At 37.5% G+C, this 27011-nt stretch overlaps 1 protein-coding gene and 1 non-coding gene across 17 annotated transcripts in view; one reads left to right on the forward strand and one right to left on the reverse strand.

The window, feature by feature from the left end:
* The window catches only part of NCALD (neurocalcin delta), a 420474-nt gene that overhangs the window by 171146 nt on the left and 222317 nt on the right, over window positions 1-27011 (reverse strand). For 4 of the 16 annotated variants that reach the window (XM_058275830.1, XM_058275833.1, XM_058275831.1 and 1 more), the window contains one exon: window positions 10579-10665. The exons of 9 other annotated variants lie outside the window; for them this stretch is intronic. The gene's annotated coding sequence lies outside the window, so the exon portion shown is untranslated. Of the gene's footprint in view, window positions 1-10578; window positions 10884-27011 lie in introns of all 16 variants that reach the window. 3 more of the 16 variants (XM_058275836.1, XM_058275839.2, XM_071207956.1) reach the window with 1 other exon arrangement.
* LOC131273387 (small nucleolar RNA SNORA5) lies at window positions 169-304 on the forward strand. The gene has a single exon (XR_009180583.1). It is a non-coding gene; the product is annotated as a small nucleolar RNA SNORA5 (small nucleolar RNA).

A 27011-nucleotide genomic window follows, 5' to 3' on the forward strand; every position in this document is an offset into this window, starting at 1 on the left:
GATCTAACACTGACACCCTGATATCCGGGGTTATCTTAGGGTTCTACCCTGCATCTAAAAGCCTAGATAAGTACCTATACTGAAACTACTTTCTACTCATTGATAATATACAAAGCATCCACTTTACCCCAAAGGCTACCTCAGTTACATCACATGTAAGATTGTCTGTGCAGTTGCGTCAAAATCAGTGTCTCTCGACCCGCAGTGGACACCAGTCCAAAAGGCTGTCACAGAAACACACTGTAACACATGGGCCCTGTTCCTCTCTCCTGAGCCTCAGGGATAAATTTTGTTACAGACACCAAGTTTCTTAAAAAAAAAAAAAAAGACAAGCCACACCAGGTGCTTGGCACAGTTCTAGACACTGGGAAATTGGAAGTGAACAGAAGAGACAAAAATCTTTGCCACCAAGAAGATTTACATTCTAGTTGGGGAGAAAATTTAGAGTCTCAAATTGCAAATTACCTATGCCAAATAAGGAGAGGAACTGGAAGATATAAGGTCATGTTGGAAAAGGTTTCCTTGGGTTCCTGGCCAGCTGTGTTCTGGGGGCCTTGTTCAGCATTTCCCACTTTTGTCTATAGCCCAACAACCAAAGGCCCTGGCTGAACAGCTGCAACTTTCTTAATCAATTTTTAAATTCCTTTCCTTTCCCTAAAAAGAAGAGTGGAAGTGGGAGGGAATGAGGGGAGAAAACAAACTGGCCAGAAAGTGAGTAGAGAGGAAAGAATGGGAACAATGATTCTCCTACAACATGCATTAGAGTCAGCCGTGCCAAGTTATGCCAAGAATTTACCTGCCTTAATATCTTCATTGCTATTACACTGTTAAATTAACAACATTATTACATAATAATGGCTAGCCATTACTGAGAGTTTGCTATGTCAGGATTGGGGCTAGGCACTCTAACCAATTTGATCTCACACTTCTTCACAAGTCTATGAGAAAAGCACTGTTATTTTTCATTTCACAGATGAATGTCTGAATGCTCGGAGAATTAAAGTCACTTCCTCCCATTTCCATAGCTAATAAATGGCAGAATCCACACACAGATGTCAGTATGTCTGACTTCACAGTCCTGGCCCTTCACCTTATTTTTAGGGAACTGCGCCCCTCTCCAACACCAGCCAACGTGGCTTAGAACAGGATTTCCCTCCTCGCAAATATTCTGTTCAGGAATGGACTCTCTTGTTGTCCTTGTCCCTTTCATCCCTCCATGGTGAGTATTTCCTTTAATCTGTCTGTCCCAGGGCTCTGTCTCCCACTGGTTACTGGGATAAAAGATATCTTGGGTGATCTTTGCTGGATTTCCATGGTCACTATGGTCTCTCTCTTTCCCAGCACATCTTGGTATCTTAATTCTCTCTTCATTATTGAAGTCAGCATAAAGCAATTTTTCGAAACATTCAATTAGCAAGTGTACAGAGGAACTGGGTCCATAATTAATTAGTGCTTCTAGACAAAACAAAGCAAAAGCAAAGCCAAAGACATGGGAAAGTAACAAAAACTGAAACTGGGAGGAAATGTATAGCTTCAAGACCTCTTTCCTGGGTGGGGATGAGGGGTAGATGTAAACAATCCTTTCACTGATTCAAATACCAAAAGCTCCTCCACTTGTTTTAAGATTGAACAGACATCAATTATTGTTCATCTCTCCCTTTCAGGATTAACGGCTGCCTCTGTTCTAATGGTGAACTGACTCTTCCCATTGTTTGTATGGGGAAAGATTAGCCCATCTTTCCTCCCACAGTTGTTCAAGTATCTTTACAGATGGTCTTTCTTGTAAGATGGCTCCAACTTCTGGGATCTCTTGCTCCCTGTCACTGTGGAATCCAAGTTAGAACACCAGGATTTAAGACAAAGCAAGCATAGTAGAGGTAGAGGAATGCCAGGATTCTCAGATGTACAGTTTCTGTCGTAATTTAGGGAAAGAAAAGAAGGCTTGGGTAGGAGTCCATCCAGCTCAAATTGTCTCTCTACACCAACTTGTTCTCCAGCACATATGGTGAAAAGTAAATGACAGGGGTGTGCTAACTTTGTTATTAGTGAGTATTGCCCTTTCACTAGGAGAAAATAGGAATTATGTTCACTTTGGGTTATTACAGACTCTGGTTGCTGCCTGAAAGACCAGAGTCAACAAATCGAATAGCCTGAAAAGTATCACATTTCACAAGGTGACATCATCACCATGACATGTTTGTTAGCAATGAAAATCAGAAATCTACAGAACACTAGAGTTGTAGAATTCATTTTCTACTTTTTCTTCCTTGTGGCCTAATTTCCTTTTTTGGTTCTAATCGGGCTGGTACCAACTTTCACAGCTGATCTCTTCCTTAAGGGAGTATATCTAAACCCATCCCACCAAAACACAGTCTAAGTACTTTGCTTAACAAGCAAAGTTAGATGAGAGGAAAATGAAAATACTCACCGAGACCTTTATAAGACATATTTCTTGCTGCTTTTGCTCAAAAGTGTAAATACTATTATACACGTTGCTAAGCAATGTTGCATTTTCAGTTCTTAATAACTGCTTTAGTAACACAATGTATTTTGGGGCAAAATATATTTTGCAATTGATGAGATGATTTGCCTTACTTCTGTGAATAATTAGCCACAGCAACTATGGCTCCCAACAGAAAGAGAAAGTGATTATACTTTGTCCCCTAACTGGGATGTGTATTAGAACTCAGTGGTAAATCTACTGTAGTCTAAGGATTCCCTGCAGAACCACCCGCCCTCCGTCTTCAAGTCTTGAATAAAAAAATAAGCAAATATGTGCACAATTCTCCCTAGAATGTTTCCTCTCAGTTTTTAGAAAGGTGTACGTAGCTAGAAAAATGGTGAATTTTAAATACACTTCAAGATTTGGAGTGAAAGAGTTCTTTGAATATTCATCCTTTTGATTCAAAGATAACAACACTTTTGGGATCCTGGGGGGTGGGGTAGGGCTCACTGACACTACAGACCAGACCCAGGCTCTGTATTAAAGAGACCTCTTTGGTTTACAACCTCTGAGATGTTGCTTAGGGTTAGCTGCCAACTAATGGCTTCTTGCCCCTCTCTTCCAGTTACCTAGCATTCCCCAGTTACCCAGCATTCCCCAGTTACCCAGCATTCCTGGTTACCCAGTATTTCCTAGTTACTCAACATTTCCCAGTTACTCAGCATTTCCCAACTAATAAAGTAACCATTAGGCAGAAATAGTTTACAAAAAATTACCTCTTCAGCAGGATTCTACCAATGGAATTCCAGAACTTTTAATCTCCTTAAAGGAGGAATATTGCACAAGAGACAGTACTGCATAAAAGTTAGAACACAGACTCTGGAGCCAGACTTCCGATGGTGAATTCCAACTACACAATTTCCCACTAAAGTGACTTTGGGCCAATTAATTTCTTTGTGACTATTTTCTCACATGTTATTGTAATGATTAAATGAGCTGATGTATGTAAAGTGCTTAAAGCAGTACTTCCTTCTGGCACTCAGAAAGCACTACATAAGACCCTTCAAACAGCTACTTCATCAAAATAAGCAAATACCATGGTTGGAAAAGGAGGAAAAAAAGTTGATCCAGAAGCACCCATAGGATCTATATTTGCTGCTTTTAAATCTCAGGGGAAGCCACTGATCTAATAAAGCTAGAAATGATCAAATTTCAAATTCCTGTAACTTCCAAATGTTACTAATTATGGTTCTGGTCATATGCCATATGTTTCTCTGAAATAACAAATGTTCCATGGAAAAGTAAGTGGCTAATGGGAAAAACATATAGTAAATGTCTTTTTCTTGGCTGTTAACGTTAATATAATGAAATATTCAATGAGAAATATCAACATTCAACTGCAACTCTTTTTTACCAATTCATAAAGATACTCGAACTACTGAAAGTTAGAAACATATGTTCAAATATCATTCTCAAGAAATTTATTCTGAATCTCTCACATTAGAAATGTTGAAAAATGCTACTCATATCCCAGGTGTTTTTCCCAGTAGAAGCAATAGTGGTGGATGCTAAACTAATTTCCTATGACTCTCATTTTTGGAAATACAATTTTGGAATGTTCAAGAGTTTCAATGTATCCCCTTGAGCTGCATAAAAGAAAGCCATTTTGGGTTTAAATATAGTTTTGTTTTTGTGAGGGTTGTTTTTGTATTGGAACACATTTCTCTCAAACACACACTCATAACTCAATTTTATGTTGCTATTTGACAAGCTAAATATTTTGGATTTCTTTTATGCTTCTCATATTTTAGTTAGTGAACTTGAATTCAGTGAATTTTTCACAACTACCTACTAAAAGAAAATTATTGATCAAGAGGTCTTTATTTATAAAAGTTAGACCAGGTTGGGCTTAGGTCTTATTTCATTAGATTTTATACTGAAAAGCATATACTTTAAAAATAAACCAGTCTGATATTCTCACTTACTCCTATTTTCTGATATAGGCAGGACATTGTGATAGTCCTACAAGTGCTAAGAAGTGGTCAAGATTTGGTCCAAGCTACTAAAGAACTTTTGAGACAGGTGCTCTCATCTTTTAAATGTAATAAATGTGATTACTATGAGACAGGCGATACCAGGTGCTGGAGTTATAATGATGAAAAAACCAGACCTGAGACTGACCTCAGGAGCTTATAGTTAAGGGCAGTGCTATTTAAAGTGTGGTCTGTAGACGAGTATCACCCTATGACTGCTACTTAATAGAGTGCAATAAGTACAGACATTGAGAGTAATTACTTTAAAACTTTTACAGAAATTGGACAATGCTGCGTCATCAAAATGTGTTATCAGTGTGTTCATCTTGTTGAATAAGATATAGACCAGTTTGGATATTGCCAGAATCTCACGTAGCAGGATCCAATTAGGGATCATGGACAGGAAGACATGTGTTGGCCTGAGACTAATCGGAAAATTTTTTAAAAATTTAACCCTTTCCACAGATGGTTTGAGAAGCACTAGTCTAGTGCTTTCAAAGCATTATAGAGAAAGAAAAAAAGAGATTAATTCCAACTGAGAAAATCTGGAAAAGTTTCATGGAAGAAAAGATTCTTAAGGTTGGATAGGAATTTGAGAGAAAGAGCAAAGGGCACTCTAGGGGAATGAAACAACATGAGAAAAGCTAGGATGGCAGAAAAATGCAAGGATGTGCCAGGCTACTTGTCTCAATGTAGTTGGAGAATGCTAAAAGGACACAGGCGAATGGAGGTAATGGAGATGAAATCTGAAAAGGTGGATTATAGCTGGTTAGTAGAGGGCCTCAAATGAAAAGGAAAGGAATTAGAACTTTAATTTTGAGACAATGGAAGTCCTGTTATATTCCTGAACATGATAGTGACCTGAGAGAAAGCTCTATTTTACAAGATAATATTGGTTTCCTTTGAACTATAAGCAACACTTTGGGGCAGGTGGCCTTGCAATGAAGCAAATAATAATAGTAAAAAGAAAATTTTAAAATAGTTTTGTTAATGGTTATATCAGTTATATGTTGAAACATGTCATCTTAAGTCCTCCCATATACCATAGTATAGTAAAAGGCCCCCTTTAGAAGATCTAATCATGTATGATTAAAGTGATTTTGAAATACCATATCCTAGCTTACCAAGAGATAAAGAGAACACATTCTTCCCATTTTCAGGAACTTTAATTAAACTACAGATATTAAGGGAACATTAAACCAATAAACTATTATAACAAATTACACTAAAATGTCAAGTACTATCACCAGAGCATAAGAGCTGCATTCTTTTCTTTGTTCTTCTCGGCTACCTATAAAGTAAGAATTGAACTTATTAAAAGTGCCTCTTTTAAGTTTCTGTGTGTCACCAAAAGGCTATTAATTCTTGGAGCTGACTGAGTTGGAGACTTTAGTAGCATTAAGATTCCCATAAATGTAGCTTTAAAAAAGTAGTTGCACCACTAAGTTTTAAATCTCGAGGGCAAAATTTTTATAAGGCTTTAAGAAATAAAATGAGGCAATATCTGGAGATGGTTACTATGACTAGTGGTGTGTTACTGGCACCAGGAAGGCTGCTAAATATCCTACATACACAGAGCAACCCTTCACAAAAAAGAATCATCTGGTCCAAAATGTCAGTGCAACAATGAGAAACCCTGTACTAAAGTACGAGACTGTAAAGAAACTGTTGTGGTTTTTATGTTACAAGGCCTGTTGAGGTGAGTAGGCAAGGATCATTTTCTTAAAAGGGTGAGAAAAATAGATGATTGTGGAAATTAAAGTACGAGACTAACATTTCCATCATTCCTCTCAGAACTGAAACTCTAGGCACATAAAAAATAACCACTTTAATTCATACAATCTAAAACTCAGAAACAAGGAAATTCCTGAAAATTTTAACAGATAATTATTATACTTTGTTTGATCTAATGAACTACCCTCCCTTGTGAATTTTGTAACCAAGACCTGAACGAAACCTTCCCAGGTGCCCTGGTTTAACACCATCAATGGTAAAACTTTATATGTGGATCTGCAAGCATTTCCATTGGGAAGTCTTCAAGCAGATCTTCAGAAAAAATAGGCAAAATTGAAAAAGTCAAACAAGGTTCCAGGTATGTATTATTTTCTGGCTTGTAAGTCACTGACTATTTGAAGAGGCACCATCAATTTAATAATGGCTTTTTGGAGGGTGGGAAATAAATATCTCTCCTTAAATTTGTGTATCAATCGTAAGATGTGAATCCTTTTTTAGAAATTTATAAAATATATTAAGTATATAATACGGTATACTAAACTTTTTTTATAAAAGAAATAGAAAAGTTCTGAAATACTCTGTGTCTAAGATCCCTCTTAATTCGTGTTAGACTCAGTAATCCTTTAGGGCTTTTCATTTCTCCCCTCATGCTCCCCCAACACTCCAGGAGAGGTGGTGAGGTACACTGAGGGCAGTGGTATTACTAACTTCACAGAAACAAGAACAAATGAATACAAATCCCACAGCTTCCCTCTGGTATTTTCCTCTCTTGGTGTTCCTCCAAAGTCTTTGAATCGTGTCCTATAAAGAATACCTGTGCTGAGCATCGTCTTAGTATTGCTAGAGCATGTAACTTTATTTAGCTAAACAGAGGAAAAACTGCATTTGGTTGTAATACAATATGTATTTAAAATAATTTTTTAAATTCCATCTAAAGATCACGCATACCCACACCACTTACTCATAAACTAAAATTTACTATGAAGCCTATATATTTGCTTACTGGTATATTATCTAGAACATAAGATCCCTGTAGAATGGGAACAGGGACTTTCTCTTGTTGCTGTTGTTGTTGTTTTTGGCTGAATGGGTTAATGAACAAGTATCTTCTCCCAAACAGCAGAGTCATCATACTATCAAAAAATCCTTTTAGTTTATACTAGTAACAGGAGAGGGTAGGACTCACATTTGTGTTATAAAGTGTCCATGTTTGTTTGTTCATTCATTCACTCATTCATTCATTACCTAAGTCTTTCATGAGCCAGTGGCCCTATCACCTCTCTAGCCTTGCCTGACACTGTAGCCCTTTACTCTCCAACAACACTGGCCTTGGTTCAGTTCCTAGTATACCTTAGTGCTCCCTTCTACCCCAGGCCCTCTGCCCAGAACACTCCTCTACCCACCCCTAACTCCTTCAGATTTCTTCAGCGAAGCTTCACTGATCACCACTGAGATTAGGTGTAGTACCCAATCCATTTTTTCCCATCATAGTACTTACCATATTACTAAAAGTATATTTGTGAGATTATTTGATCAATGTCTCCTCCCCACCCCTACACTGTACAACTGTAGGCAGAAACCATGCCTGCCTTGCTCGTCATTAATATTTCCATCATCTATCATGGTGCGACCACATAGTAAGTGATCAGTAAATACTTATTGAACGAATAAATGAATTGTTTCTAAGACCATGATCTGTTGTCAAGTATGTGAGTCCATTTATACCATATCTCTCTCCCTAGGGATCAAGTTAAAAAGTATTTAATCAACACTTCTTGATTAATAAAAACAATCATGTATCTATTGCAAACTACACTTTTCTTATGTTTACATGACACTAAAACAACTTGTTGCAAAATTGCTGGCAGATAAGCTGCTCTTTTTCTATTCTTTTTCTACATATAAATGAAAAAGCAGTTTGATTTCTTTTTCACTTAATTTATTATTTTTCCATTAAGAAAATAACTGAGTAGAAGGTTGGCAAGGAATCAATTATTTGGATGATTAATATTTGTCTCTATGTCTATATTTGAAAACATCTGGAAGCATACTTTATCTGCTGGATACTTGGTGTCCTGTAGTCCCAGCCCCTAAAATAATCTCTCCCCTTTACTGTTCCTGAATGGAAGGTATTCTAATGACAAGATGGGTGTTCTCTGATATAGGGGAATATATGAAAAATTGAAGGCAAAGTAATGAACTCCCAGGCTAACAGCTTTTTGTTTTTTTTAAGAGGAAGAGGAAAGAGGTCTTCAGTGCAGAAATTACAAAAAAATATATAATTCCATGTACCATCACATAACTAAAAACTAGTTACATGGGGATCCTGGAGAAAGAGTATGGATTTCTGGGAAATGCAGACAAAATGATCCTGGATTAAGGGAGCTAAAGAGAGATACCCAGATAACAGGAAATCAGTAGTAATTGTAAATCTAGAGTCTATTCCTATACCTCACTTTAAAATAATTTCTTTACATATATCCCCCATATCTATTGCTATCAGGAGCTCTTCCATCAGGCAATTTTTACTAGAGTATCTGGAATTCTTGAGCAAAATCCCAGAAATCTGGACAGTATTTGCTAATTTAGTCCATCCTTTTGGAAAGCCCCAGTTAGGAAGGATGGACTGTTAAGAGGTCATCCCAATCCCTGCCTCGTCCACCAGACACTTGAACCAAGACTGGCAGAGCAAGGAGTAGCTCTTTTGTTTTGCTAAGAGCTTTTCTGTCAACTTCTCAACCAAATCGTCCTCCCTGGGATCTGGCTGATGCTGTGCAACTGTGGTACAAACTCTTTTCACATAAAACAGAGATGAAATAGAGTTTATTTGGGACTCATTGTAGAAGGGAATTACCTGTCCCTGAAATCCCAGACAAAGAAGAGAGACCCAGATGCTTGAAGAAGGGCAGAAATGACCAGAAGCCAGGAGCAAACAGATTGATGTGCCACACCTCTGTGTCAAGGATTGTCTTAAATTACTCTCATGCTTTACTGTCTTTAGGCAAGAATACACATTTTCCTATTACTTAGTTTTATATCAGGAAAGTCTAAAAAATTAATGTAAGGGCTGCTATCATTTCTATGGTTGCATATCCATAAGTAGTTCGACCAGAATATGACAAGAAGAGAGTTTCTCAGGCTGCCTGATCACTACCTGTTTGAATGCACAGTTCTATCTTGGTCTCCAGTAGAAATGCTAGGGGGTTGAAACTTAGTTCTGAAAGGCATGAGAAAAAAACATTAGATTTTGTTTAACGTAACTTCAAATATTTTATTACTGTTCTATAGTTCATATCAAAAGGACAGGTCTACCAAGTTTGGAATAAAGGGTTTCACTTTCACTTTCTTGTTATATCCAGATAAATCATGTTGCTCATCTAATACTTAATTAAACCATAGAGACTTAATGGGGATGAAGAAAATAGGATGAGAAAGAACTGAGGCCGTTATTCATTTCCATCAACTTATCTCCCTACCCTCTCAGCAAAATACAAAGGAAGATTTTGTTCTTGCCCACAATTATTTTATTTTTGCCATTTGTTCTTCATACAAAACTATTTGGCTAAGTAAATATTAGAGAAATATTCATGCCTTATTTACAAACAGACACACAAAATATTACTGAAGCCTAAGCTACACCACCTCGCCTACAAGTCTTGGCAGGCTCTCATCAGGGGCCATTAATTTAATTTGGAAAATTTCCAAGAAATTCATATACCAGTAGATTTCCCTTCCTGAAAAGCTAATTTCCTAAACATTCAATGAGATAGCGTTTGAGACCAATATCAACAAATTAGGAAAGTAATTATGTCCCTTGCTTAGCAGGAAATTCACTGTTGCTGGTGTTGCCACAGTAATTATATTACAATAGAAATACAGAAGACTCTTTTCTGAATTAGAAATTCCATCTACTTGCTGAAAAATATCTTCCTCAATTTTTCATATCAAATGAATAAATTCTGAAAAGTAAGGAGGGCTATGTATTGCCTTTCCCCCCGGCGGAAGCAACACTTCGTGTTTTTACTTTGTTATCATATCTCCTAAGTGTTTTTAAATAAATCTCTTATATTTGAATAAGTTTTACATTTAGTAAGAGTCACAATAGGAAATAACAGGAACTTTAAAAAAAATTAGAATGGGTGCTCACCTTTCTTTTAAATAACACACAAATTCATCAAGATTTAAAAATAGACATGTATGCCCCATGACAAAGCTTTAATGCCGGAAACAAGCTAGCATTTTCTACTCACCAAATACAAACACATAAAGACATACCAACTTAACCAGTACATAACATGTTTGCATTTTGAGTCATAATTTATACATCTTAAAACCAAGGTATTTTAGGAGGTTAAAAAAGTAACTCACAGTATGCAGTTACACAGCACCTCAGATCTCAGAGCCTTGCAAAGCAGCACGATAGATTTTATCACCACCAATTCAACAACCCTGCAACTGAGATCACTCATAATTAATGAATATTTTACTTGAACATTTGATGGTTCAGTAAGAATGTTAGGTAAAGCTAGAACTTTTATATCCTCTGTACTTGGCTTTGCAAACAGGAAACAGGAAACACACCTACAAGAACACTGACATATCTCAGCCTAATTGGTCTTCGTCTCAAAGTATTCAGGGTTGAGTCTTCTACCACAGGGATAATAGGCACAGCCCTGCAAAAGAGCAGGAACCATACATAAGCATTCCACAGTCTAAAATCTTTTGGACAGATGCTATGCAGGCAATTCACTATAGGAAGAAACAGGCATTCTTACTGACATGCATTTTATGGCTTTAATCTAAAAAGAACTATAGACTTCAGAATAAACTCATTTATTCTGGAAAAAAGCATGTATATATATATGCATGTATAATATACTAAACAATATGTTATTTAAAATATATAAATTACTTAAATAATAAATAACATATTAAAATAACCATTATATATATATATATATATAATTTTTTCGTGGATTATATATAGAAACTACCATTAAGGGAATCTTTTGATTGCAAGCCACAGATAAACACAACTCAAAGTTGCTTATACAAATGAATAAATAAAAGAAGGAAAATATTGTGCTCCTTGAACTGAAAAAAAAAAAAAGAATAATCATAGAAGTAGATTTCAGGAAACCAGACGTTTGTGCATCATTTGATTCTCTTTCCTTCTCTTGGCATGCATCTTTTCTGGCATTGAATTCATTCTCAGGCTGCCTCTCCTCAGGATGTAAGAACAGCTGCAGTCATTCAGATCACGTATCCATCATCCAAGAAGACAGTATCAGTGTCATGACATTCTCAGCAAAAGTTTTGAGAGCACTCAGATTTCTCATTGCTGAACTAAACCTCACTGTATTTGTCTACTACAACTATTTTCAACAATAATCTGAATATTGATATTTGAGAGTCTGTGCCCATAAAAACACTAATTCCTGAGGTATTTGAAGATATCTGAAAAAGGGCTGAGATTCAGCCATATTGATTACCTAAGACTTTAAATTCTAATTCCTATTAACATTGGATTTGTTCTCTGAGGAAAAAAAATTAAATATTATCACTTTGATTTGGAATACATCCTATAGTGTACCAAATGCTCTTGCATTTGATCTTCAATTCTGCCATCCAAACAACCCTGCCAGGGGGTGGGCATGTCCCCTAGAAGCTTAGAGAGTAGGACACACATTGTTAGCTGCCTATGCGATATCTAGTTTCCCCTTCTTCTTTATAAAACCTTGATTTTGTTCAGGATATCAATGTACCCTGTTAAAAACTGCATTTCAAAAACAAAACAAAACTGCAGTTCCAAGCTTCTCTTACAGCTAAGAATGAACAGGTTTTGGGCCTGGATATAAAAGCAGAAGTTACTTGTAGGGCTTCTGGGAAAACCCTTTAAAGGAGGACTGGTGTTCATTTTTGCTCTTCTCCCTTCCTCTTCTTCATTCTTAGAATATAGATAAAATGCTGGAGGAAAAGCAAATCTTGCAGCCATGAAGTGAAAAGCATGAGGACAAAAGCCACACACTGTGAAGACTAAATCGAAAGAAGGAGCCCCTGTACTGGGCCGGGTTTGCCTGCTTCTGGGTTTGATAGAGGAGAAAAAAAAATTCTACTCAGTTAAGCCACTGAAGAAAGGTTCTTGTTACACATAGCTGCACATAATCCTAAATGATACAAAGAGGTTTCACAACTGGTAATCACAGAGCAGGGCTTAAAACCAAATCTTCTACCTCCTGGTCCAGCAATACCTCCAATAAACTGTACTGCCTCTCTAAAAGCAGATCCCATACTCTAAATTCTGTACAGTCATTTTAAATTTATGCTTTCTTTCTCACCAAACAGCTCATTGAAACGGTCTGAGTCATAGTTCAAGTGGTGAGAAGAGATTCACTGCTTTTGTTTTGGGTTTCTTTGGCTTTTTTAACATGTGACACTCAAGCACTTACAGAATTGCTAAGGCAAGAATGCCTTGCTACAGCAAAGGAAACCTAGGTAATTTTTAGCAACATTTCCTTTCAAGGCTGCCTAAGGGAGAATTAGCCATCTTCCCAAATATTATTGTGAATGAAGGTTTTTTCCCTTGACTTTCTCATTTATTGGGCTATTAAAAGAGAACAGAGCTGTGATAAAGCTTATAATAACTTGCCGAGTCAGAAGTCAAGTAGGAGCCATACCCAAAAATCAATTCCATAAGGATTAAGGACTTAGTTGTGGAAAGCAAAACATTAAAACTTTTAGAAGAAAATATGGGAGAACATATTTCTGACCTCAAAATGGAAAAGAAGTTCTTAAGAGCCAAAAGTGCTAACCATAAAGGAAAAGTGATAAATTTGCCTCCCTTAACACTAAGAGCTTCTGCTCAACAAAAGGTACAATAAAGAAAGTAAAAATGAAAGCCAATATCTTTGACAAATTTGCAAAACATAAAACCAACAAAGAACCAGTGTTCAGATTATGTAAAGAAGAGTTGCAAATCAGTAAGGAAAAGAAAACATAATTGAAAAATGGGCATAGCTCTGAAAAGTCATGTCACAGAGGAGAAAAAGATAAATGGAGAACAGACATATGAAAGGACACACAAACTTATTTGTAATCACAAAATGGAAATTAAACTGATGGTGGGTGTACAAGTTGATATAATAACAGTGGAACTGGTTAACCTTGTCTTATGAAGTTGAATATGCACATATCCTCCAACCTAGAAAATCTACTGCAAAATATATTCTCTAGAGAAACTCTTATATATTTGCACCAAGAGACACACACAAAGTGTTTATAACAGCTTTATTCAAAACATCAAAGAGCTATATTTATCACAAATACACATCAACAGGAGAACAAAGAAATAAATTGAGTTGTAAAACATAGTGGAATGTTATACAACAGGGAAAAAATCAATAAACCACAGCTACAAGCCCACAAATTAGATTAACTTTAAAAACCTCATATTGAATGAAAAAAAGCAGGTATCAGGTGACTCCATACACAATGATAATTTTATAAAAAATTAAGTGCAAGAACAAAAAAGGGAACAACATTTGTTTAAGCAAATCCATATGTAATAAATATATTTATTGTTCTATGTCATTTTATCGCATGTACAGATTGGTATAATCAGAACTGTAATAACATACTGTTAAATACATTTATGTAACATTCTTGAAATAATAAAATTGTAAAGATGGAAAACATATTGGTGGTTACCAGTATTAGGGATAAGGGGAATGGGAGTGAGCATGACTCTAAAGGGTAATACGAGGAAGATCTGTGTGGTGGTGATGAAACATTTCCATATCTTGATTACAGTTATGATTACATAATTCTTTATACGCTATCTACAAAATATTTTGCTGACATTTTGGGAAGAATTTCATTAAAACTGAAAATCAATTTGGGGAGCTTTGACATCTTTACTATGTTAGTCTTCCAGTCTATTAACATGGTATATATCTCCATCAATTTAGATCTTCTACTTTCTTTAATGAGGGTTTTGTGGTTTTCATCATACAAGTCCCATATATGATTTGCTATATTTACACTTAAGTATTTCATCTGTTTTTGAGAATTGTAAGTGGTATTATATTTTTAATCTCGGTATCCATGTATTCAGTGGAAATACATAGGAATACAATTTATTTTTGCATGTTGATCTTATATCCTACGACCTTGCTGACCTCACTTATTCTAAAACTAAAACTTCCATTGGATTTTTCTATGTAAATCATCATTTCATCTGCAAATAGGAACAGTTTTATTTCTTCCTTTCTGATCTTTCTGCCTTTTATTTCCTCTACTTGCCTTATTGTACTGGGAAGAACTTCCAACACTATGTTGAATAGGAGTGATAAGAAAAGACATTCTTACCTAGCTCTTGATCTTAGAGGGGAAGCATTTACTCTTTCACCATTAAGTATAATGTTAGCTGTAGGTATTTTGTAAATGTTCTTAATCAAGTTGAGGATACTCCTCTTATTCCTATTTTTCTGAGTTTTTTGTTTTATCATGAATAGGTGTTGAATTGTGTAAAAATCCTTTTTCTGCATCAGTTAGTATGATCATGTGATTGTTCTTCTTAACCCTGTTAATGTAGTGGATTACATAGACTGATTAATTTAAGATACTGAACTAGCCTTGCATCCATAGAATAAATCTGCTTTTTTATGGTGTATAATTATTTTTCTATATTGTTAAATTCTATTTGTTAATATTTTGTTAAGGATTTTTGCATCCATGTTCAAGAGAGAGATTGGCCTGTGGTTTTGTTTTTGCTTTCTGTTTTTTTTTTTTTTTTTTTTTTGTACTGTATTCATCTGGTTTTGATGTCAGAATAATACTTGTTTCATAAAATGAATTGGGACATGTTCCCTCTTCTTCTATTTTCTGGATAATATTGTAAAGAATTGTTAATTTTTCTTTTAACATTTGGTAGAATTCTCTAGTAAATCTATATGGGCTTGGAGATTTCTCTTTTCAGCATTTTTAAATTGCTGATTCAATTTCCTAAATTATAGGGCTATTCAAACGATCTATTTCACATTGGGCAAGTTGTAGTAGTTTGTGCTTTTCAAAGAATTGGTCCATTTCATCTAAGTTGTCAATTTTATATGTGTTAGAGTTGTTTGTAGTATTCCTGCTCCTGTTATCCTTTTAATGTCTGAGGGGTTGTAGTGATATCCTCTGCCTTATTCCAGATATTGGTAATTTTGTGTCTTCTCTCTTTTTCTTTTGTTAATGCTATAGGAGATTTGTCAAATTACTTGATCTTCTCATAGATCCAGCTTTTTGTTTCATTAATCTTCTCTAGTATTTTTCTTTCAGCTTCATTGATTTCTGTGCTTTATTACTTCCTTCCTTATGCTTGCTTTGCATTTATTTTGCTCTTTTTTTCTCATTTCTTAGGGTAGAAGCTTAGATTATTGATTTCAGATTTTTCTTCTTTTCTAATGTAAACATTTAGTGTTATAAATTTTCCTCTCAGCACTGCTTTAGCTGAGTCTCACAAATTTTGATATATTTTCATTTTCATTCAGTTTAATGTAATTTTTAATTTCTTTAAAACTTTTCTTTGACCCATGGATTATTTTGAAGTTTATTGTTTAATTTCCAAGTGTTTGGGGATTTTTCCTGTCATCTTTTGGTTATTGAGTTCCAGTTTGATTCCACTGTGGTCAGAGTATACCCTCTGTATGATTTCAATTATTTTAAATTTAATGAGGTTTGTTTTATGGCTCAGGTCTATCTTTATATATGTTCCATTGGTACTTGAAGAGAATGTCTATTTTTTTTGCTGTTGTTGGCTGGGTTATATAAATGTAAATTAGAACTTCTGATTAATAGTGTTGCTGTGTTTTATATGCTTGTTGGATTTCTATCTAGTTGTTCAATCAATCATTAAAAGAGGTATGTTTAAGTCTCCAACTGTAATTATGGATTTGTCTATTTAACCTTTCAGTTGTATCAGTTTTTGCTTTACATATTTTGTAGCTCTGTTTTAGAAATTACATGTAAAATATGTATGTTTGCATATATATATTTAGGATTTGTGTGTCTTCTTGGTGGATTGTTCCTTTTATCATTATGCAATGTACCTTTCTGTTCCTGAAAATTTTCTTTCCTCTGAAGTTGACATTATCTGATATAAATATAACCATTCCTACTTTCTTTGGATTAATGTTTGCAAGGTGTATCTTTCCGTTCTTTTACTTTCATCCTCCTATATTGTTATCTTTGAAGTAAGCTTCTTGTAGACAGCATATAGTTGAGTCACTTTTCTAATCCACCATGTTAATCACTGTCTCTTAACTTGTATTTAGACCATTTACATTTAAGGCACTTATTGCTATATTAGGCTTAAGTCTGCCATTCTATTTTTTGTCTCTTGTTTGTTCCGTTTCTTTGCTTTCTTTTTCTAGACTTATTTTTATAATTTCATTTTTATTTATCTGTGGTGTTTTTGAGTACATATTTATATATCATTTTTAGTGGTTGCTCTCAGATGTTACATCAAATATATATAACCTATCACAGTTTACTAGTGTCAATATTTTACCAGCTGAAGTAGAACCTTTACTTCCCTTTATGTCCCTATACTCTCCCTTATTTAAAAAACAATTGCCTTAAATATTTCCTCTACATAAATTGAGAGCCACATCAGACAGTGTTAAAATTTTAACTTCAATCATCACACATAATTTAGAAAACTCAGGAGGACAAGAAAAGTTTTTTGCATTTACTCCAATTTTTACTTCTTGCATTATTCTTTCTTCCTTCCTGATGTTCAAAGGTTATTATTTTTCTTTATCATTTCCTTTCTGTTTAGAGAAATTCTTGTAGCCTTTCTTTTAAGTTGATCTGCTGGTGACAAATTCTCTTAGATTTCCTTCAGCTTAGAAGGTCTTAATCTTCCTTTCATTCTTTTAGTTTAAATAATATCATTTATGAAACAATAACATAAGAATTATAATCCTATCATTCTTGCAGCTGAGTCATTGTTTAATCACTGAACTAACAGAAAAAATAAGAACGAACCCTAAAAGAAAGTACTGGAGAGGAAAAAGTGTCATGTGGTTCTGGATCTTCAGAAGTAGGTTCATTAAAAGGCAGGATCATTTCAGGGTCTGACTTCCATTTTCAGGTTGTTCTCTATAGTGCTTGGTGTAGAGAACTTTCTTGTTGGCAGTGGAGGATGTTCCTTGGGGGAAAAACAACTAGGGAGTTTTCTTCTCACTTTTCAAATCTGGGGAAGGACAGGGAGATGTTTTCGCAAGACCCCTCAGTAACACCTGACTCCTGGTGTATAGATGACACAGGAGACCCCAGTCTGGGCCAGTGATTTCCCATTTTGGTGGGTGGGCTGAAATAAAAGAGGTCCTTAGAGTCTGCTAGTGCAAGGACCACCTGGCTAAGCTTTGCCTTGCTGTGGTAAAGGACCTGCTATATCAGGATTCTCTTCCTTCTTAAAGGATATTTTTGCTGGATATAAAATTCGGGGTTGACAATTCTTTTCTTTCAGCACTTGAAAACTGTGCCACTTCCTTATTTCCTCCATGGTTTCTGATAAATCATGAATTGTTACTTTCTATAGGTGAAGAGTCATTCCTTGCTCATTGCTTTCAATATTTTTCTTTATGTTATTGTTCAAAACTTTGTTTATGATGGGTCTTGGCATGGATTCCTTTAGGTTAATCTTGTTTTGGGTTTACTTAGCTTCTTAATTCTATGGATCTATGTCTTTTGCCACACTTGGGAAATTTCAACCATCTTTTATTCAATGTTTTTTCAGCCTCATCATTTTTCTCCATTCCTTCCAGGAAACTGATGCCACAAATGTTACACATTTTATGACAGTTCCATTGGTCCATAAGGCCCTATCTTTTTTTCCCCTCAGCATATTTTCTCTCTGTTGTTCAAATGGGGTAATTTCTATTCTCTCTTCAAGTTCACTATTTCTTTTTCTCTGTCACATCCCTTATGCTTGAACCCATCCATTGAGGTTTTTTTACTTGATTTATTACACTTTTCAGTTCTAAAATTCCTAGTTCATTCTTTTTTATATCTTCTATATGTCTGCTTAGACTTTCTATTACTTTGCTGTGCCTTAATATTTTCCATTTGTTTCAAGAATGCTTGTAATTTTTCATTGAAGCATTTTTATTATGGCTATTCTAAAATCTTTGGAAGATAACTCTAATATTTGTGTCATTTGATGTTGGTGTCTCTTAGTTGTATTTTCTTATTCAAGTTGAGATTTTCCTGGTTTTTGTTATGAGGAGTGTTTTTTAATTGAAATCTGGACATATAGAGCATTATGTTATGAGACTCTGTATCTTACATAAATCACTGTTTCAGTAGGCCTTCTCTAACACCATTCCAATATGCCCATTGACACCAGAATGGGGAAGGGGCTCCTTGTTACTACTAGTTGGAGATGGAGGTTTAGGCTCTTGACTGGCCCTTTCCTAATACCACACTCTGGCTCTCCACGTGGTCTCTACTGACTCTGTGTTGGGGGACTTCCCAGTACGAATGAAGTCTTAGCTCCCAACTCAGACTTCTCTCACACTACCCCAGGGGTGAGGTTGGTTTCCCTCATTACATCCTGGAAAAGAAAAGGGTTGCGAGGACAAATTAACACTGAAAAACTTGATAAATACTAATAACAAATACTAAAAATAACCAAGCAGTGTCTCATTACTAAATTGAGCCATAGTTCACTACTGTGCTGCAGAGCTTTCCTCCTCTGACCTTGCCACCATCCTCCACCCTTTCCACCTATTCCTCTCCTACTTGCTGCCTGTTCAGTCTGCCTGTCTTACTCCAGTCCTTCAGCTCCTTTAGATTGCTGATTCTTTGCATGGATTTTCAACACTCTTCTCTCTTCTGGCAGCTGCTTCCTTCCTCCTGATTTCTGCTTGTTTCCCTGGCCTCTGACACATTTTTTTAAAAAGATTTATTTATGTATGTATGTATGTATGTATTTATTTATCCCCCTAATGTGGCTTGTTTTTTGCTGTCTGTTCTCTGTGACCATTTGCTGTGCATTTTTTCTGTTCTGCTTGTCTACCTTTGTCACATCATCTTGCTGCATCAGCTCTCCACGGCACACAGGCTGTCAGCTCTCCATGGCGCACAGGTCATCAGCTCTCCATGGCACATGAGCCGTCAACTCTCTGTGGCATGCAGGCCAGTCTGCCTTACAAGGAGGCCCTGGGACACGAATCCAGGGCCTCCCATATGGTAGATGGGAGCCCAATTGATTGAGCCACAGCTGCTTCCCTCTGACACATTTTTATCTGTATTATGGCATTTCTTCCAGGCAAGAATTCCTTGACCCAGCTCCTTGACCAGGGCCCTTGACCTAACTAAACACCACCTAGATGTTCTAATTGTTTTGTTTTCACCAATTCATGTGTTGCTCTCCAAGGCTAGTAGAATACCACTGATCTTTCTTCTCTCTGAGGGGTGGGGGAGGGATTGATTTTAAAGGCCCATGGTCTCCTCTCTCTAGGAGAAGCTCCTATGAGGTCACCAGCTGCTTCTTAGGCATACTTCTTTAATCCTAAACCCAGCACACAGAGACAGGAAGAAAAAAGGGGTGGGAGGACAAATCAACACTAAAAACTTGATAAATACTAACAGCAAATACTAAAAATAACCAGGCAGCAGTAGTCTACTTTTAGGAATTTCATTTGTGCCTTTGTGTTGGGGGCGTGGGGGAGGCAGAGAGAGGGCTGAGGAAAAGGGGCTGGAAATGTTATTAATGTTCTCTGGAGGTGGATGCACTAAAGAGCTTCCCTAGGCGGACAGTACCACCCCACCCCCTCCCTTAAATAACTCTTTCTTTTTCTCAGCTTTCTCAGGCGTCCAGAGCTCTGCAAATGGCTTCCTCCCTGTGCTCCTAAAAGCACCTCCACTCTTGCCAGCAGAGAGAAAAAGAGGCTTAGATTGCAGGCTGCTTTCCCTCCTTCTCCCCTTTTGGCAGAATAATGTGAACACCTTTTGACCCGTCTCCGGGAGAGTAGAGAGAAAAAGAGAGAGGTGGTCGGGATCAGTGTGTGTTGTCTGTGCATCTGTGAGTTCCTGGTTTGCTAGGGTGACATGGCAAAGCCATTAACCCCACATGACATGATTTGCATGGTGGGAGTAGGAACTCACAGACTAGTAATTTCACATGTCCCCCAAAATGCCTGCTGCTAGGCACCCCTGCTGTCCCCTTCCAGGCCTGGGGACATGGATAAATTGCCAGGATCTTTTCACAGCCAGAGTTTTCTGGTTTAACAAAATAAAGGAGAGCAAGTCTGTTCGATCTGTTTGTGTCATTGTCCCTTTCCTAGTGAGAAATTAATTATTCTGTGAATCGATATGGATCACTTGAGCAAGAGAAAGACACAACGTGAGGGAGATAAATGGCTCTACCTTGGATGAATTATAAGCATCTTTAAGCTCTTCATCATATCTGGCCTAAGCAATCAACAAAGAAGGGAATATCTCAAGCCTGAGTCTTCCTCCTCTGCTCCCCTAATCTTTCTTTCTTAAGACATGCTCTCAATAGCACAATCTGACAGCAAAACACAATAAAAAGCAGACCTCCCCTTTCTCTTGTCTCAAAATCTCCACATCCTCATCTATCTCCCCTTCTGTCCTACATGACTCAAATGAATATGGAGCCTTCTCCATGCAATGCTTAATCCCTCCATTTATGTCCTGATCCACCCCTCCAGCCACATCCATAGCTCACGCCATCTAAAAATCCACGACTCCTCATGAACATCTTTAGAATGGGCTCCTTCTCCGAAGCTGGAAAATACCCTCAGCTTCCCTTAGCTGTCAAACCTGCCTCACATTTTGTTACCCTTTTAGGTGTTGTTATCCCATCTCTCTCCTTCTCTTCTCCATCACACTTCCTAAAGGAGAGGTCAAAACTGATTACTGGGGAGTAGATGTAGCTCAAGCGGTTGAGCACCTACTTCCCATGTACAAGATCCTAGGTTCAATCTCTGGTACCTCCTAAAAAAAGAAAACCAAACAAACAAAAAACTGATTATGTCCATCTCCCTTCCTTTATTTACTCCTTAACCTACTACAACCAAATATTCATCTTCTTTCTCCAAGGTCCTTAATGAGTTCCAGGTTGCAAGATGCAATGGTTATGACCTTTCTCTTAGCTTCCCAAAACCCACTCTGCCCTTTAATTCCATGATACTACAACTTTCTGTTTTTTTTCTGGGACCTCTTTACTTGTTCCTAGACTGATTCTGCTCTTCCCCTCATGTCCATCCTGAAATTAGGGCAATAGCCACATCTAAGGTTGCCAGGTTTAGCAAATAAAAATAGGGGATGCCCAGTTAAATTTGAATTTTAGATCAAAATGAATAATGTTTTAATATAAATATGTCCCAGATATTGCATGGGTCATTCTTACGCTAAAAAGTATTTGCTCCTGATCTGAAATTCAAATATAACTAGGTGTCCTTTATTTTACCCGGAAATCCTACTGTAGTTGTTTCTTCAGCAATTATCTCTTTCTAGACTAACTCTCTTGTTGATGTTGTTTATGTCTACAGCTCAATGATTATGTCTTCTCTGGTAATTCCTAAATCTCCATTTCTAGCACTAATATCTGTGTGTGTGTTTCTGTCTGTCTATCTGTCTCTGTCTCTTTCAGCATTCCTGTCTTCCCTGGGCATTTTACAAGCATCTCCAACTCATTATATGTAAAACTTAACTTATTTTTGATGCTTGAACCTACTTCTCTACCTGGCTTCTCTATTTCTATTAATATTTTCTCCAACCTCCCAATCACCTCAATTCCAAATTAGGATCCTTCTTAATGAAGGCTGAAATCTTGGTTGATTTTACCCTCACCAGCACTCTCAGACCCGTCTTTCCTTCCATTTCCAGTGATATTGCTGATGTGAGGCTCTTGTCACCTCTCTATTATTGCAAACCATACCAGCCTACTGAAATAGTCTTCTAACTAGTATCTCTACATCTACTCATTCACCCTCTACCTGATTCCACATGCTGCCACTCACTCAACATCCTAATTAAAGCCCAAATATGAGTATGCCATTTCACTGACTACATTTCAAACTCCCTAGCCAGCATTCAAGGCCTTCTACTATTTGATCTTTCTCCTCCTATCTCTCTGTGCTCTCCTCCATGTACCCCAAGATTAAGGCACATCAGCACATGACTCCTGGGCCTTCCTACCTCTGTTCATACTCACCTCTCCTAGATTTAGATAGTTTGAGGGCAACTCATACAGTCTCTGCGTACATAGGCACTCAATGAATACTTACTGAATTAATGAAGTAGGTCAGTTCTAAGTTATCCACATTAATGGAGTGAAGTTTTAAATCCATGAATCATTTATGTGATAATGCAAATGCATGCACTTGTTCACAAACCCCATTGTTTGCTCACTACTAGTAATGGGTGATGCCAAGCTCTTGCACAGCTAGAGTCTGATAGGATTCTTGGGGGTACAGACAGACATAGACTTCCCCACCCATCCTCTGCTGCCTCTTTCACTTTTCTTTTTGAACTATCCCTTCTCTATTTCCCCCATTTCTTACAGTTGGAAGATACAATATTCTCTGTACAGGTCCTTATATTCTCTATGTTACATAAATCTCCAAACATACTATACATTCTAATCTGCCCCTAAGCACATACTCTGATTGAAGACTGTCTGAGTGCATTGACAATCTAAATCAAGGGTTGCAAACTTTTTCTGTAATTGGCCAGATAATAAATATTTTATGCTTTGAAGACAATATGGTTGCTATTGGAACTACTGAACTCTGCCACTATAGCACAAAAGCAGCCATAGACAATGCAAAAACAAATGAGCATGGCTGTACTTTAGTAAAATGTTACCTACAAACACAGCACCCAGCCCATGTGGGCCATTGTTTCCTGACCCAATCTAAGTCAAGGTTCTGATGAAAGATTTACTTAATGTTTCCTCTCTAAGCTACATCTTTTATTGTAGTCACTTGATTGGAAAGAACGTTGGAATCTCAGTTGGTATAGTTTTTTCTTTCCTCAAGATTATACTTAAACCAAACTCAGGACCCCAGGGTAGGTCTGAGAAAAATAAGGAATAGGGATTTGAAAGCCTCTCTGGACCTTTTCCTCTCAGACCAGTGAACATGAACCTGGACCTGGAGTAGGGGGAGGCCAGTGAGAGAGGACTCAGGGTGCTTGCCTCAGGAGCAAATTTAAGGGGGGGCACCAAAAAACTCAGTAATCAAGATAAATAATGTCTTAATACAATATCTTTAAAAATAAGAATTAATGCAAACAATCCATGATGAACAAAATATCAAAGTTTTAAATGAAGAGAAGATCTGTAACAGTGCTGAGCTAAGCCATATTGGCACCCGAGGCAAGAGGAAAAATCAGTGCTCCTCCTGATCCTTTCTTCATTAAAAATTTTGATACAGTGTCCATTATGGATGCTGTCATTAATTTTGGTTTTTAAAATAGTGCATTAAAACATTATTTATCTTGATTACTGAGATCTTTGGCACCCCATTTAATTTTGCACTGTAGCACTTTAATATAATTGATGTATTCCAAAAAGAAATATTGGATTATGCGTGTAGTCTGATCTGTACCTGGACATGAATGAGCTTTGATTAGGGCATGGCAAAGAACAGAGTTGAGGGTTTCTGATGTTGGAGTTTTGATGTTGGAGTTTGATGCTGAAGACTTAAGCTGGAGCCCCGGGAAGTCAGCACACAGAGGAAAGAAAAGCCAGCCCCAGGAAGGAAGGAACCTTGAACCCAGAGAAAAGCAAGCCCCAGGAACGTTAGGAACCCAGGAAGCCTGAACCCTTGCAGACGTCGGCAGCCATCTTGCTCCAAATAGACCTTGGTGAGAGAAGTAACTTTTGCTTTATGGCCTGGTACCTGTAAGCTCCTACCCCCAAAAAAATACCCTTTATAAAAACCAACCAATTTCTCGTATTTTGCATAGCACCTCTTTGGCTGACCAACATATGCATTGAGGTGAGTGCCCACCTCACCTCCCTCGCCTGCCCCACTCCTGGCCTGGGATCACTCATTTCAGAAGAGTGACACACATCAATTTAATTGTACCTTGCACTTGCTCATTCCTCTTGGCTGCTTTGATGCCATATTCGGCTGCCTGGCTCTGCTTCATACATGGGGAGACTTGAAGCATATGGAAACTCTTGTACCAGCCTGTCCAAGGAGTCACTCCACAAGGGACTTCTTAAGAAGAAGAGAAGAGCACTAATGCTTACTATGTACTACATGGCACTATGCTAGGGAACTTTATATTCATAATTCCATTTCATTCTCATGATGCCCCTGAGGCTTGATTATATCCATTTTTATGGATGAGGAAACAGAGGCTCAGGTTAAAGCCAGGTGGAAGCTCTCTGTTATGCAAAGAAGCTATACATTTTGGACAAAGATGAGGCACTTTCTTGCTTTCTTAGCTAACATTTGCACAGCACCTCTTTTATTTATAAAGAGCTTTCAAATGATTCATCTCATTTAAGCTTTACAATAGTCCTGTGAGGTAAAAAGTCTCATATTAATTAGCTTCATTTTGTAGTAGTGCCTGCTTGTGTGATGTGATTTAAGACATGCTTGTATGTGGACCTATCTTATCAGTACCATTACACAGATGAGGACATTAATATTTCAGAAAGGTTAAGTAACATAACCCAAATTAACCAGCAAAAAATGAGGCAGCACCAGATTAAAAAGCCAGGTTTTCTGAGGCCTGATGAGTTGTGTTTTTCATTATATCCTTTCTATCCTGGAGGAGCACACCCAGCATAGGTATCTTTGACCCAAAAGCATTTGTGTTTATATAGCAGTGAGTATTCCTAAAGAAATAATAATAATGGGACTAGCAATTTTGATGGGAGGAAATTAGCAAGTAGAGGAAGGAGACTGAAGCACTGAGTACAACCTACACTGACAAGGAAGGTCTGACATAAACAGGGACATCAGAAGCAGAGAAGGGTAACTCGGTGTGTGTGTTGGTTGGGGGGAAGGAGGGAATAGAAGTCTTGAGGCTACTCAGAAGAGAAAGGCCAACCTTGGCCTGGGTCACCACTTTGCCAGGGGCCATCCTTCTTGGTGCCAGTGAGGCAGGATAGTAAAATAGGGAATCAATAGGCAGATCTGGAACCTGGCAAGAAGTCCATTTGGACATCGGTACCCCTAAGATGGCTGCTGGAAGAACTTGTGAGAATTACCACTCAGAACAAGATTTCCTCTGGAATCAAGAAGCCCTGGATATTCTCCAAGGGCCTTATCATTGGGCGCTCCCAGGGGATTGATGGGTGGGGTAATCAATCAGAACAGCTAACAGCTGGGCGTCCTCCCCTGTCATTAGCAAAGAGGTGGAGTAATTAATGGTTTAAAAGGCAAAGCACCAAAGCAAAACGTCCCACCTGGATCAATATGCAAGGAAACCTGGGAATGTATAACCTGTAATAGGGAATTGTTTGTAAATTGGTGCTCTTTATCACTCTTCAGCCCCTTCCTTTCTACTTGGGACTCTTGATCTGTTATTTTCTCCCATTCTCTTCTCTCCATTCCTTAATAAATTACTGACCTAACTAACCTGGCTAGCTCTTGAAATTCCTTTCTTATAGCTTAGCCAAGTACCAAGAGAAAATCCAACAACACCAGGATGCATACTAATTGTAATTAAAGCAATTGTAATCAGAGCTATTTATTCTAATACGCCCTCCCCATTCCCCAAACTTTTTGGATTCCATGCTTCGAGAAAGCTAAAGGACGGCTTCTAGCTTCCAGTTCCAATCAAGAGGAACATCGACTGAATATAGATCAGAGTGGGCGAGGAGGACCAGACTAAAGTGAGGGCAGGACAGGCTGCAGAAGGGAGCGGGCAGAGGCATCTGCACATCCTCTACCTCAGGTCCAGCCTAGTGCTGGGCAAAAATGGCAGGAGCTCCACTTTGGAAAGAAATCACATTTCATGTTACTCTGGGCAACTTGAAGGAGGCACCAGCCCACAGTAGACGTCACACCTGGCATTGTATCTCTATAAAGGATAGGCACATCAAGCACTTTCAAGCATTCAAAATACTTGAATGTGTCAAGTTTCACAGGTGGTCACAAGTTCCCAATAGCTACTTGCCTCTTTCATTGGGGAGACACCCTGACAAGTTGCATTTCCACTGGGTAATGCAGTGGCTCCCCCTCTCTTCAAAATCTAGCTGCTTACAGATGTCCTCTGGCAGTTTTAACTATATGAGAATTGAAAACACCCCAGGCAGAGTGTGAGAGACCAATTTTGTAAATAGCAGGATGGCAAGGTGTAAACAGGGATGGAATGAACACATGCAATCTTTTAAAAAATCATTGCTTTTGACAAAGACAATAATATGGGAATAAATTCACCCCCAAATATCATTGGAATAACAAAAGCTCAGAGAAAAGTTAAATTATAAAGCCAGGTGGTTGCAGGAATTAGCAATGATCCATTCCAATCTGCCAACTTGTCCCTTTTGACATCTGGGTTGATTTTACAAACTCCTCTTCCAGTTTTATATGCTTGGTTGTGTTTTTTTGTTTTTTGTTTCATTTTGTTTTTCTCCTTTTATGCACCAAAGCATTTCTGAGGTGCCTGCAACTTTCCTAAGTTACATCTTTATTCTTCACCTGACCCCATAAACAATGTTGCTTTGGAGAACCACAAACCACAATACTTCCGTCTTTTATTTGACTGAATCATGTTCTTGCTTGCATGGAAAATATGTTCACACATTTGTACCGAGTCTT

The sequence above is a fragment of the Dasypus novemcinctus genome, chromosome 14 (genome assembly GCF_030445035.2).
Source record: "Dasypus novemcinctus isolate mDasNov1 chromosome 14, mDasNov1.1.hap2, whole genome shotgun sequence".
Lineage (NCBI taxonomy): Eukaryota > Metazoa > Chordata > Mammalia > Cingulata > Dasypodidae > Dasypus > Dasypus novemcinctus.